This window comes from Plodia interpunctella, chromosome 26 (assembly GCF_027563975.2).
Source record: "Plodia interpunctella isolate USDA-ARS_2022_Savannah chromosome 26, ilPloInte3.2, whole genome shotgun sequence".
NCBI lineage: Eukaryota > Metazoa > Arthropoda > Insecta > Lepidoptera > Pyralidae > Plodia > Plodia interpunctella.
Window position 1 is genome coordinate 2,321,192 of NC_071319.1, and position 17,155 is coordinate 2,338,346.

General features: G+C 34.4%; 1 protein-coding gene across 5 annotated transcripts in view; it reads left to right on the top strand.

Moving 5' to 3' along the window:
• Positions 1-5,218: 5,218 nt before the first annotated feature.
• Positions 5,219-17,155, top strand: part of SPR (Sex peptide receptor) — a 168,145-nt gene continuing 156,208 nt past the window's right edge. For all 5 annotated transcript variants that reach the window (XM_064436852.1, XM_053764904.2, XM_053764903.2 and 2 more), the window contains exon 1: positions 5,219-5,416. The gene's annotated coding sequence lies outside the window, so the exon portion shown is untranslated. The remainder of the gene's footprint in view (positions 5,417-17,155) is intronic.

Consider the following 17,155-nt stretch of genomic DNA (forward strand, 5'->3'; position numbering starts at 1 on the left):
GCCTTCAGGCGACTCAAATAAAAATCTGACACCAGTGTTAGCAATAACACACTCGATATGATGATTAACTCAGATAGAGATAATACTAGTAAATAAAATATTCGTGTTATAACGAATGAAGAAAGGAATTAAAAAAGAATAGGTACATACTATTCTTAATTAGGTAGCTTTTATGGAACATGATCATAATTCCTCATAATGTAGGTATCTAATGTTATTAAGAACATCTTTTGATAATAAATGTTCTCAGCTGAATTTGGGAGGAATTCTCCCTTCCAAATTAGGTGATTATCGCTTTATTACTACTGCTCAGAAACCGGATAATGATCTGATAAAATTAATGTGGCCATTATTATTGAAATATGTAAATAATGATTGGAAACAATTACTATCCTTCGGCGAGTTTTGGCTATTTGTCTATACAGGTGGTATCAAACGCAAAACTTCCTAAAGACTACATGGGTACATCAAAACAAGCAACTTATAATTGACTTTGCGTGATTCGTACTTGTTTTTTTTTTTCATACAAAAAAATACAATATAATTTGCGATTCTACACATGTTAACTCTATGTAATAGCCAAGCAACACGAGATAGTACAGTAGCGTTATGTAGCGGAATCTAACATAGAGTTAACGTTTTATAGAAACGACATTAAAACTAAAAAAATGTTTTTTTTTGTATTTATTACGTTTAGAGAAAAGTCGTAGAACAAAAGGTGTTAGTCTCAATGTACCTTATGCGGCTATGGAAGGTTATGCGTTAGATAACAGTAACCCTGTATATAAAAGGAGAAGTTCCCACTGACTGAGGTATACACGCACGCACAGCCGTAACCGCTGACAGTAGAAACGTGAAATTTGGAAAGACGTTTATTTTCATAACGTGAATACTCACTAAGAAGAGTTTGAAACATTTTAATTCTGAAGGAATGACAAACGTTGAAACTTTGTAGGTATAATTTCAAAAATTACTCCGTTTTCTATGAAAATTATCATATAAAAACACTAATTACCTATTATTAAAACACTTACGAGGTAACTGGTACTTTGTACCTACTAATATCAACACTAATTTTAATTTGTTATAGGTTGTAAGGTATAGGTTTTAGTTTGTTTAGGGTTAGCCTGCAAAAATAGATGTAGTTTGTGAATAAATAAATAAATTATAAATGCCAAAGTTTGTGAGGATGAATGTGTGTATGTATGTCCGTTACTCTTTCACGCAAAATCTATTGGCCGGATTATTATGAAATTTGGCACACGGGTAGAATATAAACTGGAATAACACATGGGGTACTTTTTATCCCGAAATTCCCACGGGAGCGAAGGCCCGGGGCGTAGCTAATCCTAACTAATATATAAATGCCAAAGTAAATTTGTTTGTTACCTCTTCACGTTCTATCTATTCAACCAATCTTTTTGAAATTGTGTAAGCATGTAGTTCGAATTATGGAGAAGCATATTTTTGTACGATTTTGCTGTGTATGATAGGTTAATGTGTTGTATGTACAGTAATGTGTAATTTTCCTTTCATCCCGGGAAGTTAACGCGGGCGAAGCCGCGGGAAAAAGCTAGTAAACTAGAAAAACTGTCACAAAATCGTGCCAAATCTTTATTACAAAAGCTATATTTATTATCAAAGTCTGAAACAAAACGGAAATAATACTATTTGAGCACAATCAGGCACCAGTTAAGTTGCGCTATGTAGACCTCTACGTCATGGTAATAAAGACGAATTTGCTATGTATGGTAGGTTGATGTGTTGTATGTACAGTAATGTGCAAAGTTATATTACAACGGCCATATATAATAGATTCAGAGAACAATTTCATACGAAATTATGTAATCTGTGCCAAAACTGTGCAGTGTGAGATGAAAGAAAGTGGGAGATTTTTCTTTTTGTAAGGGGATCTCTCGATCTCTTTCTTGTAACAACGTAGTAGTTTGTAGCTTTTTGAGAAATCCACACTAATATTATAAATACGAAAGTCTGTCTGTACGCTTTCATGCCAAAACCGCTGGACCGATTTCGATGAAATTTTGTTTGCATGTAGTTAATGACCCCAGTTCAAACATATGTTACTTTTTTTTCAAAAATCAACCCCTGTGACTATAATTCCTTACATATTATAAAACATAGTCATCTACCGCATCTGTCTGTTCGCGATAAACTCAAAAATTTTGGCTTTGTAGATCTGAATGCCCTTATTAATTAAAGTTTCTTTATTTATCTTGATAAATCACTCACACACACCAACTACTACATTTTTAACCTCCTTCAAATTCAAATCTTTTTTCACACAACAATGTCACTCTATAAGACAACCATAAACAATATTTGATGACCTCGGTGGCGCAGTGGTAAAGTGCTTGCCACTGAACCGAGAGGTCATGGGTTCGATCCCCGGCCGGGTCATGATGGAAAATGATCTTTTTCTGATTGGCCCGGGTCTTTGATGTTTATCTATATATGTATTTGTTATAAAATATAGTATCGTTGAGTTAGTATCCCATAACACAAGTCTCGAACTTACTTTAGGGCTAGCTCAATCTGTGTGATTTGTCCTAATATATTTATTTATTTATTTATATATATTAAGCATGTATATTATTGTATTCATCTAAACATCTAATATGATTTATATAAGGTCCTCCATTTGACAGTAATCTAGTGTTAATAACCATTGTTTAATTGTATCCTTAATTATTCTTCTAGTGAAGGGCGTAAAATGATCGTCAACATTGTGGAGCCGGAATCAGATCTTGAAAAATACGCAACGGATTTTGATGCCGGTTCTCCTTCTACTCGTATCCCTGATCTGCTTAATTTGAATACTCAGTTGCTGTGGTTACGTCGTTAAGTTGACGATGGCCGTAGAAAGCCGTGAAACATAATGTGACGGTGCCGCTTTATGTCGGCGCAACAATATTCACAATGTGAGTTACTCTAGGTCAATAGGTAGATATTTCTTTACTATAATAAAACTAAACCAAATCATATTTATCATTCAGTTTTTCCCGATGGTTGAAAGTATTGCCATTCAACGTGGCAATGTTGTCAGCCTACCGGGCACGCTTCCTTAGGGTAACGAATTGCAGGGACTGGATTTTTTGTAAATGTATGTAAGTATATATATAATTCTTATCCTTTTTTTGAACAGTTGGTTTTGATTTAGTTTTTATTTATTTTGTTTTAGTGTGGCATAATGAAAAATTGTTGTGTACAATAAATAAATTTCCCTTAGATCATTTATGGTCCTCATACCTAACTAAATTCCGCATTATATACTACGCATTGATAAAGAATTATATAGACAGCATACAAGATGCTAGAATGAGTGCGAGCAAACATCTCTCTCCAATCAGACTTGTGTCGGGGTTCAATAATGCAATAAATTGTGGTTCAAAATATATAAAGAATAGAAGAATCCTCTAACAAATTTGAAAGGGGGTGAAAGTTTGTATGAGATATGATTTTCATACAAACTTTCACCCCATTCATTCATCTGGGAGTTGATTTTTGACAAAAAAGTAGCGCCTATGTTTGAACGGAACTCTTTAACTACATGCATACCAAATTTTAACAAAGTCGGACCAGCGGTTTAGCCGTGAAAGCGAAACAGACAGACAGACGTTTCGCATTATATTAGTATGGATAGTATGAATTAGCTCCATATACGGCAAAGTGTATCGAAAAAGATTAATGATTAATGAACAGTTCAAAACGAAAATTAGCCAACAATGCTCGCCTGATCTCTTCATAAGTACATTACGGAGCTATGACAGAAAAGGCAGACAAAAAAGAAGGCAAACAAAGTAATTTCGTGCGGTCCAAAAACAGTGTGCGTGATGCGACTTTGCTATTATATCTCACCATCAAGTCGATTCACAGTGAGACGCAGCTAACCAATTACAGTGCGCCGTTGTGACGCAACGTCAACCACAACGCAAGTGATTGGTTCGCTGCGTCTCACGTCGAATTCATTCGATGTCATACATACAAGTGACATGCAAACCCGCACGTCGCCCCAAGATCACTAAAGTAAATCTTGTGAAATTTTACATCCTAATAATATAGTAATAAATGGAAAGTTTGTCTTCACAAACTTTCGCATTTATAATATGTGTGTATGTATCATACTCTTTCACGCAAAATTTTCAAGAGCGATTCTTATGAAATTTGGTACACGGGTAGAATATAACCTGGAACAACATATATGGAAATGGGGGTTAGCTCCTTAGCTTTATCCCGAAATTCCCAAGGGAGCTAAGCACCAGGGCACAGCTAGTGAATTTATACAATTGTATTTATGATAACAAAAAATCGCGATGAACTGAAAAAGTTCTCCTCCTTTTTTTAAGTCGGCAAAAAAGGCTATAATGACATTGACAATGTCTGTTTCTCAGATAATAAAAAATAAAAAAATAAAAATAAAAGTCAGGGATGTTATTTTTAAAAATTGAGACGCGAAAGAAGTCGAGTGATTTGCAGTTATGTAGAATGTTATGTCGAGTTCGCTGTTATTGATATGCCTGACTCTGCATAAACAAATAAAAATTTTTCATTGAATTTTTGTGATGTAATGATACAACAGTTTCGACAAAAGCCATACTAGATACAGTATCGAGACGTATAAATATTTATGACCGTTTGTGCAAAAACATCGAGTCGTGCAAGCGAACACCGCAGTCCATGGACACCAGTTACCAGATAAGAGTCATTGATGCATACCTAGCTGACTTTTTAAGAATATGATAAAGTTTCGATCGATTTTATTGTAATCCCCCATGTCAAATTTTTTAGGGAACACCGGTGATAGTAAACCAACTTTTACTCACCCGATTATGATACTTACATAATAATCATTATTTGATTTTTAATAAACAGAATTGGTTTGGTATATGAGATATAGAAACCATTACAGTATGCTATTGTACTCTATGCTATGCTATCTATGCAATGCTATATAATGTATACTATTTCTTAATAATTATAATCGCGACAGAGCGATTTTTATTTTCCATTTTCGTGAAATAATACGAAAGTGATCATAAATTTCTAAAACGCCATTCTTGATCATTTCTAATTTGTTCTTGGAGACTCACAGTGCAAACATAGCCTCGACAAAGCAAGGAATTGCATGAAATTTTTCCGACACGCGCTGAAAGAGGGGGGAGGAAGCGCGAATGGCGATTTCAGTGACAGCTGTAGTCAGTTCGCGCCGGTCGTTCGAACGAGACGCGTGCGGTCGAATCTAATTTCGAATAGTGTTCCATACTCGTGATCAGTGCCAGTGAATTTTTGATTTGAAAATAGTGACCTATTCGCTTGTTCCAATTTTGAATTTTGTTTCTTTTTTTGCGCCAGTGTGTTTTGTTTTTTTTTTAAATATTGATACCGGAGCTTCTGCAAGGTAAGTTGTTTTGCCAAATTGATTTGGAATAAGGTTGTCACCAATATGGGGCTGTTAACCCCTATTTAAGCTTTCTTTAAATCCGTACTATATTAACATCTTAGGAACGTTTCTAGGAAATTATTTGGTTATTTGGCTGCACTTTAGATATAAATATGCACCTCGTAAAGATATTGTTACACTATATTCGAGTAAATTACTTTTAAATTCAATATCAGTTTCGTCGTCTCCCATTCCATATATTTTTTAATCGTATTTAATTTTTGACATTTAAAATCAGAGAGAAAAAATTATCACAATTAATTAATACTTTTTGTCCGTTATGAAAATTACATGAATATGATGATACATAAACAGACATACAACATGTTTTTTTTAATACATACTTTTCCTATTCTCTCTTCATCAAAGATATATTTTTGTTTTACAATGAACAATGTGTCGATTTTTTGTATCAAAGCCTCGTGTACCGTCAACAGCACGTTAACCTCCACGATGTTACTGAAAATACGACCTTATTACCGCTGAAAAAATCCTTTCTTGCTAACTTGACATATTGTCGATTGTACAGTAAACTCTACGCGTGTACAGTAATTATAATGATGTAACGTGAATTTCATAAGTTTAAATTGATTATACAAGTTTTGCAAGAGCCAAAGGCATGTGGTTACCGCCCTAAAATCAACTCCCGTAGATATCGTACCTGTCTACGAGGCATCTAAAGTATAAAATGCCTTGACAGATGATAGGAAACAATGATATTCCTAAAAAGGGGTTGACGTCCCGTCCCGTGAAGTGTCCCGATTGTAATATAATCAAATCTTCAAGTACAAAATTTTTATTTACACGGTCTTCGGGGCGACACATCCGCGCATTAAATGGTAACACGCAAGAAGAGAAATTGAAATATTAAAGTTAATATTGATTAACTTTATTTAAATACTAGCCGCTGCTCGCAGCTCCGCTCGCGGCAAAAATCATTAGCATATATCAGTCTCCAGTTCTCCAACTACGTCCACACCAAAAATCACCTAAATCCAACGCTCCGTTTGGACGTGAAAGAATGACAAACAAACACACGTTCACATTTTATTTTATCAGTTGTGAAAACCCTAGCCGATTACCCACTTTAAAACCACTTAAATTTGAGCGGTCTCTACAAGACTGTTTAAGATATTATTTCGAATATTTTAATATATGATAGAGTAGTACAAAACTTAAAAGCTTGCAATAAACTAACTGCGTCCCGGGGCTTTGCTCCCGTGGGAATTTCGGGATAAAAAGTACCCTATGTGTTATTCCAGATTATATTGTACCCGTGTACCAAATTTCATAAAAATCCGTTCAGTAGATTTTGCGTGAAAGAGCAACATAATATACAAACTTTTGCATTTAAAATATTAGTAGAATTAGCAGGACATAGTTGTGTACTCGCTTCACTGTATCAGATATTAAAATATGCGAAAGAGTTTCTCATATTCTTTATTTTATACGAAGAACAATCTATTTATTTTTTGCATGTTTATTATCTACTAGCTTTTGCCCGCGGCTTCGTCCGCGTGATTTTCATAGCAAAATCGCAGTAAATTTTTTATCGCGTATTTACCGGTATGAAATGTATCTAATTTTCCTACAGGACCCTCCTCATTTTCCGGGATAAAATGCCTGTAAGATGTTAACCCGGGATTCTGAGGCATTTTTGATTCATAATTAGTTTTTCAATTATCCTACGGGAACCTGACAAATTACCGGGATGAAATGTATCTAAGATGTTAACCCGGTATACGAGTATAAGGTACCTACATACCAAATTTCAAGCAGTAGATTTCGAGTGATGCGCGTTCAGACAGACAGACAGACAGACAAAAGTTTCCAAAACTATATGTTCGTCATCAATATCAGTAACTAAGTATATTCCATGAAGAAATAAAAAAAATATATCCAATGTACAAATTTGACCTTTCTTCAATTTTATTATATGTATTGATGATTGAAAAGTACCATTATATAAGTATTTAATTAATGTCGACCCAAATCACCCGTCAAACTGTATGTTACTCGACACCTCAGTAACTAAAAACTATAAATTGCCATCGAGGAGGTCGCTCAGAAAGTTTTGTCAGTACCTATCACTTTATTTATCACTTTGTTGTAATACTACATAGTATAAAACAAAGTCGCTTCCCGCTGATACGAGTTTTAGTAGATAGAGTGATTAATACAACGATTCTGGTTTTCTTTATAATTAGCTAGTGGCTAGTGGCCTTCCTGGCTTCGCTCGGGTAAAACCATAAAAATAAAAGCCGTGAACATTTTGTCTATCTCTGTGCCAAATTTCATCTAAACCGGTCGACTAGGTTTTGATATTATTCATTACAGCAAAAATAGGAATCTTTTCTTTATAATATTAGTACAGTCTAACGGTACGTACCGGCTTCGATTTAAATGTTGTTCAAGAATTTTATTACTTTTATTTAGGCATAAGGTTCCGCCGAAGCGTGTAGTTTCCGCCCTAAAACAGGATCACTCCGTATCCTCCCGTGGTTATCGTTAGAAGCGAGGGATGAAGCCTTGACAGCTCAGGCTTAATAGCATCCCAAAAGAGGGTTGACAGTTAGGCGACCTTTAAAATCGCAGCCGAATCTTTGAAAATTTAAAGGTTTTTTACTCCGTGCCTCGGGTCGTCATAGTCGTGAATGCAACCGAAAACAACACATGCCACCTTTCTTATCGGCTTCACCACAAATTATTATATCTTTCCCTTATATCTTACAAAAATACGTCTGTATGAAGGCGATAAACTCACAAAATACCCAACGGATTTTTGTACAATTTGCACCAATAGATAGTGTAGAATTTTTCAAATTCAATTTCAAAATTCTTTATTTAATTTAGCACGATATATCGTGTATACATCACCCCGGTAGCGCAGTGGTAAAGTGCTTGCCTCTGAACCGAGAGGTCCCGGGTTCGATCCCCGGTCGGGTCATGATGGAAAATGATCTTTTTGTGATTGGCCCGGGTCTTGGATCTATATATGTATTTGTTATACAATATGAGTTAGTATTCCATAACACAAGTCTCGAACTTACTTTGGGGCTAGCTCAATCTTTGAGATTTGTCCTAATATATTTATTATTATTATCACTTATTGGCGTCAAAAATTACTTAAAACTAAGTCTATTGCCGACTTCCAAAGCGCAGGTGAAGAAGAAGCGGCGCAACAAACTTCACCTTTTCTCCAAAGACGTAAATTAACAAATGTAGGTCTTATACATTAGGTATTAAGATTTAGGTGTATGAAATATGGTTTTTGAGATGGGATTTTGTCCTTGTTACACATTTGTGTCTGAGAATCAGCATTATCTTCAACAAATTATGGTTGGGGATAACAGAAGCTGAGACATTTCTTTGTTGTCATTTATTACCAAGTGTATCTCTTAAAATAAAATAAATATTACAATGTTAAACTCACATAGTTTAACATATTGTAATATTTAAGCATTTATATATACGTTTTGCTGTACGTTAACCGCTGTATTTCCAAACTTAGTATTGTGTGATACTAAGTTTGGAAATAGTGATTTTTATTTATTTATTTTATCAATACTATATAATTATTGAATTATTGACTATATTCTCCAAAATTTTTTAACGTCAAAGTTGACTGGCACAACGCACTCTTAGGTACTATATAACGCCATGCATTTAACGTTGCGGTTGACATACAGCAAAACGTATATATAAACGGTTAATCGACCATCTTATAGGAGCTTGCCCATCAAACTATTAAGCTTTGTTGACCCACATAACGACCAGCCAGTCTAGATCCCTTTCCACCTTAAACTGGGTTAGAAAAACAAGGTACAAAGGTCCAAGAAGTACTGGTCGTACGGGCGGAGTAACGAATTAAATGACAGATAGATAACTTGCAATCAATTTTCAGTTGCTACGTGTTTTTTTTTTTATCTAGATCGTTTTGTGGGTTGAAATTGGGACTATTTTTAATTGATTGAACTGTTAATAATTGTTGACAGCGTTGCCAGACGTCTCGATTTTGGCGCGACGACGTCTCGATTTTTGACTCTAGAATTTACTAAGTATCCCTTAACTTTGATTAATGTTAACATTTCGATTTAATATAATTTAAATGCGAATATAATGTATCTTTATACCACAGTGAATAACTTTGTAAATGTCTGCGGAGGAGTGTGTCACCACAGGGGAACCTACAACAGGTATCAGCGCATAATATGTCTTGTAACAGTTATTTACTAATAAATATTTTATTCATTTTCATTCTCATCCCGCGCGGGACTACTCTGTCCCGTATTTTTTTGTATTTGCAGTCACAATGCAAATAAAAAACAAAACGCCGGCGTAAAGTGTTAATCTATGAAATAGGTAAATGAAATTTTCAATTTGACGACCTCGGTGGCGCAGTGGTAAAGTTCTTGCCACTGAACCGAGAGGTCCCGGGTTCGATCCCCGGTCGGGTCATGATGGAAAATGATCTTTTTCTGATTGGCCCGGGTCTTGGATGTCTATTTATATATGTATCTATTTATAAAATATAGTATCGTTGAGTTAGTATCCCATAACACAAGTCTCGAACTTACTTTGGGGCTAGCTCAATCTGTGTGATTTGTCCTAATATATTTATTTATTTATTTTCAATTAAATTTTGCTATTTTGTTAATTTTTCCTTGTAATTGTTTTTTCTTGCAATCCAATCGCGTTTGACGAAATAATTCCGCTTTTTTACGTTTCCACGTTTTACGTTTCAAAATCATGACTTAACAAAAAAAACTGGCAACACTTTGTCGATTATAAATAAATGAGGTGAAATATGTTTTAGTCGTAGACTATATTCAGGAATGGAAATAAAAAAATAAATAATTTGTTTAGTAAAATTGTTGTTTAATAACTACAAAGACAATCGAGTCATATCGTATTTGAAATAACTTCTGTTTGCGAGGTATTACAATAAAGCTTTGAGTATTAAATTATATGAAAAGAAATTATAGTCCCTTTTTTGTTATAAAAGACAAGCCTTTAGGGAAAGGGGACCTTTTAGACATCTGTTTTAAAAGAATAACGAATCGTTTGTTAAAAAATCCCATGCTGTAATAAATACTAAATATTAAAATAATAAAAAAAAATATTTGAAAAAGTATGAAAAATTCCACTCTAACCGCCGCGTCGTTGTCGCCCAATGGCCACGTCACTCTTGACATTGACGGCCAAAAATCGGAGGGAAAATGTTTTTTTTTTTTATTTTTTTTTTTCAAGGTGTCAATTTTGCAAACGTTATGTCACATTAATGTCTAAGTGGTGTTTTTGAGCAGAATCGAAAAAAAATGTGTACGCTCTCATAACAACGCATATTATATTAAACAATAAAATAGTAGGTAAATAGTATTTTTTACTAATCATGTTAATATATAATACAATGTTAATAAATTACGCAAAATAGATTGACATAAAAATTTAGCAATACGTCAATAAAAAAGGTTATTTAAGCAATGTCATAAGAATATAAATATATGAAAATACACGATAGTATGAACGGGATGCTACACTTTGAAATGGTGACGTCATTCGTCATCACAGAAAACTACATAACAAATTATGTAATATTAACGCAATTTTTATTTAATGTATTTTTTCGTTAAAATCGCAAACGTTTAAAAAACACTAATCACATATGCTTATGTATGACATAAGATCCCATACATATGAACGCTATAAATTCACGATTTTTATACGGTTTTCACCAATAGACACTGCGATTACTGAGGACTGCAAGTTCATAATATCACGAATGGAACCGAGATTACATTTTGCAAAGGTCCACATTTGTCCATCGGCTCATTGTTCTCCGTGCAATAATTTCCCAAGTCACCGAATGGTAGAAAAAGTAACGTGAATAATTCAAAAGTTAAGGGACAAAGTAGGTAGTAATTAAGGGTCTTTTTGAGTGTCGCCATTCCTTTGAGCTTAGTTTTATTAGATTTTGTTCAATTTGAGCGCGATGTGAAACGTTATGTTTATGGTTAGATATTCTTTTCGTTGCTCAAAAGGACTGTTGAGCTACTTTCGAATTTGAAGCCGTGTTTTTAGTGTTCCGTATATGACGTTTCAACGACCGTGCAGTGGCCGCGGTCGCAGCCAGACTGGAGTATTTGCGGTGTGAATTTGTGGTGTTGGATGCAGTTTCTCAACAACCACACTACCAACCAATATTACTAATACAATGTTACTAATATAGAAAACAACTATGTGTTTTGATATAATTCTATGGTTTGCTCTATAAATTCATTACTTTATTATCATCTCTATCGATTATACTTTCCTAACATCATAAAGAAGGCGCTATGTAACCTTTAGCTGTATTACCGCACCGTTAAACCACACCTATAGTAGTTTATGTGCACGCAATACGCGCAAACTAGGCCAGATCTAAAAATGAACTTGTGTTGTGAATATAATGCAATGTTTACCTCGATTGACGATATGATCATAGAATGTGCACATTTTATACAAAAAACAGCAAATGATACACAAATTGAACGAGTTTATTTGTCAGACAAATTAAAAAACCCCTATTTCAATATTCGTTTCGCTACAACTTTTGAACGGCTTAACCGATTTTGATCAAACATATCTAAGAAACACCGTATGAAAATTTGCTATCAAATAAAAAAACCGCATCCAGATCGGTTCAGCCGTTGATTCACCCGACAGACACACTTACCGGTCTCAAAAATTTTTTAGACATATTTTGTGAAACATGTTTAAACATTTTTGATGATGTAGCAAAGGTCGTTAAAGTAAAGATTCCAGGAGCAAACATCATTAATTTTTCCATTTACAATCACTACATAGTTTAAAACAAAGTCGTTTTCTTTGTCTGTCCATATATACCGTTACATGTTTAAAAGTGCAACCGATTTTGAAGCGGGTTTTTTCAATAGATAGTATGCTTCCTTTGGAAGGTGTATAATTTATGATGGTTTTACTGCCTGAACAAAGCCGGGACGGGCCGCTAGTTACATTAAAAATGTTTAATATAATAATAAATATAATATATAAATAAATTTAATACAAAAAATTAACAAAATACGTGTAAAAAATGTTGATGTAATTGTAAGAGCAAACGGAAATGAATGTGTTAAATGCTAGTGACACTTTCAGATATTAGATTATTTACTTTGGTACAAAAGCTCTAAGCTTATTTTATATGTGGTAAGTTGTTATGTAATACCTACCTACTTAATCGAATTCACTTTTACTGCTTCTATAATATTTACTGTTTTGTATAAATTTTTGTATTAATAAATAACTACTTATTCGCCGCGAACTTAATATTTTTTTAACAAAATCGTGAATATTTAAAAAACGACTGCCCCACGAACTTAAAAATTATTTTTACAGATTCTATATACCTTTTGTCTCTGAAAAAAAAAAGAAAAAAAAAACACAATTGCAAAAAGTATAATATACTATATAATACATTACGATAAACAAATAAATAAATATATAAGGACAAATCACACAGATTGAGCCCCAAAGTAAGTTCGAGACTTGTGTTATGGGATACTAACTCAACGATACTATATTTTATAACAAGTACATATATAGATAAACATCCAAGACCCGGGTCAATCTGAAAAAGATCATTTTCCATCATGACCCGACTGGGGAACGAACCCGGGACCTCTCGGTTCAGTGGCAAGAACTTTACCACTGCGCCACCGAGGTCGTCAAAACGATAAAACCAAGGTATTAGAATCCATACATTTGTCATAATCATTAACACGTACAATATATGGGAATCAAATTAATTATAATCATTACATAAACTTTGTTTTTTTTTTTTGTAGAAACATTAAAAATGGCGGCGAAAATTGATCAGTCGACTTGGTAATCATTCATTTGAGCGCGCATTAAGCGACACATTTTATGCTTAATCATTATAACAATTATTAATATGCAAATAAATTTTGGTCAAATGTACACCACACGAATTTGATACTTATCACGTAGCTTTAGCAGTCATATTCCATCGGCGTGAATTGTTTTTTTATGTGTGCTGAAGGCTACCTATAAATTAAAAAAAAATCGCGCTCCTGTGGTTCTCAATGCACAGAGCCTGTTCCTGTTATTGATCCACGGAAATTGTGGTCATATTAAAAAAAGTACATACTTTTCTTGTTTCTTTCAGCATTTCTTCTCAGCAGTGGTCGTTCCGAAATGCTAGTAGTTTATAGCTTTGGTAAACATCATTTAATTTAGAATATGACGTGAAAAAGTGCCTGTGAAGGCCTAATTTCTGAATAAATGATTTGATTTTGATTTATATAATAGTTTTTGTGACCATTAGATTTATAACATAAAAACTGCGTCGGAGAAAGTAATTTTTTAATTTTTAATTTTTCAGTAAAGATTGTTTTTCATATGATTTAATTAAAGTTGGTTAGCATAGCGTAGATCAACAAAAAATATATCCGGTTGCATAATCAATATTTATCACCACATTAAATATTGTATGTTAACTTTATAGAAGTCTGTTACGTCAGTATACAAAAAAATATTTTAAAAATTTTGAGCGCCGCTGCTGTAGTATTATGCGAAGTTTAATCTTATTGCGTAGCAAAAGAGTTCATATTCCGTTGACGCCGCCAAGCGTGTGGAAACCCACGTGGGGTCTAACGACCTTGAGTAGTACTGTTAACGGTTCGTATAGTTACAGTGAATTGACCTCTATTCGGTTGAAATACAGGCGTAATACCTATGAATTGATGTAAGTTGATGCAATAGACAATACAAATTGACAAGGACATATTGACGGGCGCGAAATACTCGTATATATGAAAATGTGCGAACCTTCGTCATTTCCTTGTCATGTCAAGTCTGACGTTGCGGGCTGTTCGTCCAAATGGTCTAGGATAGACAGACTGACATATTGTTTATATCTATGTTATTAAATAAACAAATAACATTATAAAATTTGTGTGTTGCCGGTTACATAATTTGCTACGGCGCCCGATTCTCCGCATCCATGTAAAAAATAAACTTTTAAATTGCAGATATTCGACTCTGATTTTAAGACCGGCCGCTCGCTTGACGTCAACCCTCTCTGTGACTGTTGTCTACCGGCTGCCAAAATTTTGTGTCCCTTGGTCGCCTCGTACGACAACAACGGGAGGATATGGAGTGGTCCTATTATAGGGCGGAACCACAAGCATTTTTCCTTTAACAACTAGTAACAATTCAAAATTCAATTAATGAAAATTCAATGAAGTTATTGTCAATACATACGAATTAGTTACCTATATAAAAGTTTTCGTTTCTACGAATTCTTAATTATAGCCAAATAATAATTACCTTCGATCGAATTAGCTTCTAGTAAGAGTAATGTATTTAAAAAATGACTTATCCTACTAACTTATAATCAGCACTCGGATCACAATCATAACCTGTTTTGATATACCTTTTGACTATGTACATTATGTACTTTTATATATTATTAGAAAGAAAAAAAAACATTGTAAGAAACAATAATGGTAAGCCGATCTGGCATGATAGGGACCAACACTGTTCAAATGAGTTTCTTTCGGCATTTCTTCTCAGCAGTGGTCGTTCCGAAATGCCAGTAGTTTGTAGCTTTGTGAGAAATAACTATAAATATTGACGAGAAAAAGTGTCTGTGAAGGTCTAATTTCTGAATAAATGATTTGAATTTGAATTTGAATTTAACACTAAAAATGCAAAAGTTTGTGAGGATGTATGATGTGGCCATCTTTGTTACGCTTTCACGCAAAATCTACTGGACGGATTGTTATGAAATTTGGTACACGGGTAGAATATAACCTGGAGTAACACATAGGGTACTTTTTATCCCGAAATTTCCACGGGAGCGAAGAGAGAAAATAAGTCAAATATTAGTTCAACTCCATACATTCTAAAGTTACCACTAGCTTTTACCCGCGGCTTCGCTCGAGGTAATTTTCTGGCATGAAAGGTACCTACCCTATGTCCATTTCCATACTTCAAACTACATGTATGCAAATTTTCAAGAACATTGGTTGAGAAGATAGGATGTGACGAGGTAACAAACAAACTTCATTTGGCATTTATGAGATTAGTTAGGATTAGAATTATAGTAATTTCCTAAAGAGTCTATTTTAATTTATATTATTATAAAATAATAAAAAAACATGGTGAGATTATTTATATAATTAGACTTGCAAGAAAAAACAGAGTTTAGCTGGAATTGGGGTCAAAATTCATATGAAAAACGAGATACTGTTTATCGGCCAAATAGCTCCATAAAAAGTTAATATATCGCTACCCTTTATAACCCCTAAAGCCCAGAATGGCATGCAAGTCATGCACAAAGTTTAAGGCCATCGGAAACATTTTAAACTACACCTGACAAGGGGAAATAACCTTCCACATAACAGAAAATAACGGTCCGTTCACATGAAAATCTAAATTTCAAATTGTTTCAGTTTAATACATGTTTCCGCCCGCGCCGCTTAATACCGTACATTCACAGTCAAACGAACAAAATAAAATGATATGTGTTGCTTGCTCTCTAGATGGACATAGGTTACTTTTAGCCGCGGGCGGAGTCGCGGGCAACAGCTTTCAGCATCAAATTGATGTCTTTGTTTTCAAATTTCAAATAGAGGATATACTTTCAAAACTTTTGAGGCGATTGGTGGTGTAATGGTTAAGACGCCCACCTGTGGATCGAAAGATCTCAGTTTCGTACCCTACTCGTGCCATACATGAGTTTGTACACCAATCTGACTCATATATAGTAGTTTTCATAGCTTCCACCACTTGCTTCCGGTGAAGGAAAACATCGTGAGGAACTGCACACTGGTCAGCTCACTAGTATATATGCGACTACGTGCCACTAGATGGCGGTAAGTTGTCGTAAAAGTCATGTCAGATGCCTTTAGGCGACTTGAATAAAATCCGACACCAGTGTTACCAATAACACACTCGATATGATGATGACTTTCAAAATACATTTATAATAACAGAATACTTTGTATGCAGGTACTTATATATGAAATTAGCGCTATATTCCCACACAAACATGATGAATGCAAGGAATTATGTAGTTTTCATAGCGCGCAACCATAACTTATTTGCGCAACACTAAACTTATATTAAGTTAGGACGTTCAACACAGTACCCGTGCACCATGGTAACTTGGTTTGTTTACTCGTAGGTAAGCCTTATTTTATATTTAATTTATTGCAATTGTGTTTTTTTTAGGATTTTTTCTTTATCATATCCTCGCGTGTATATATGGTTGCATTTGTGGTCTTGAATCTTGAAGATTTTTGCATGATTTGTTGCTAACGTCAAAAGCGTTGCCAAAGAGGGCAACGCTATTGTTGCCTGTTAGCTGTCAATGTTACGCCTCGTACAGTCAACAGCACATCAAGCTACTGACATTTATTGCAAACTCGTCGCTTTTATCGTGCATAGAGGTTCATGCATGGTAAGTTGATGTGCTGTTGACTGTACAATATCCATTCGAGGACTTTCTATACCTTTCTGGTGCCGAGTGTAAGATGTCCTATACCTGGGTGAATCTCCGAGCGTTTCGACCGCCGTGGACGCCGTGGCCGTCATTATGATCTGTCAATTTTCTTTCAATCATTTCCAAAATAAATCAATCATTCATAAAATCGACATTACTACCAGTACTGA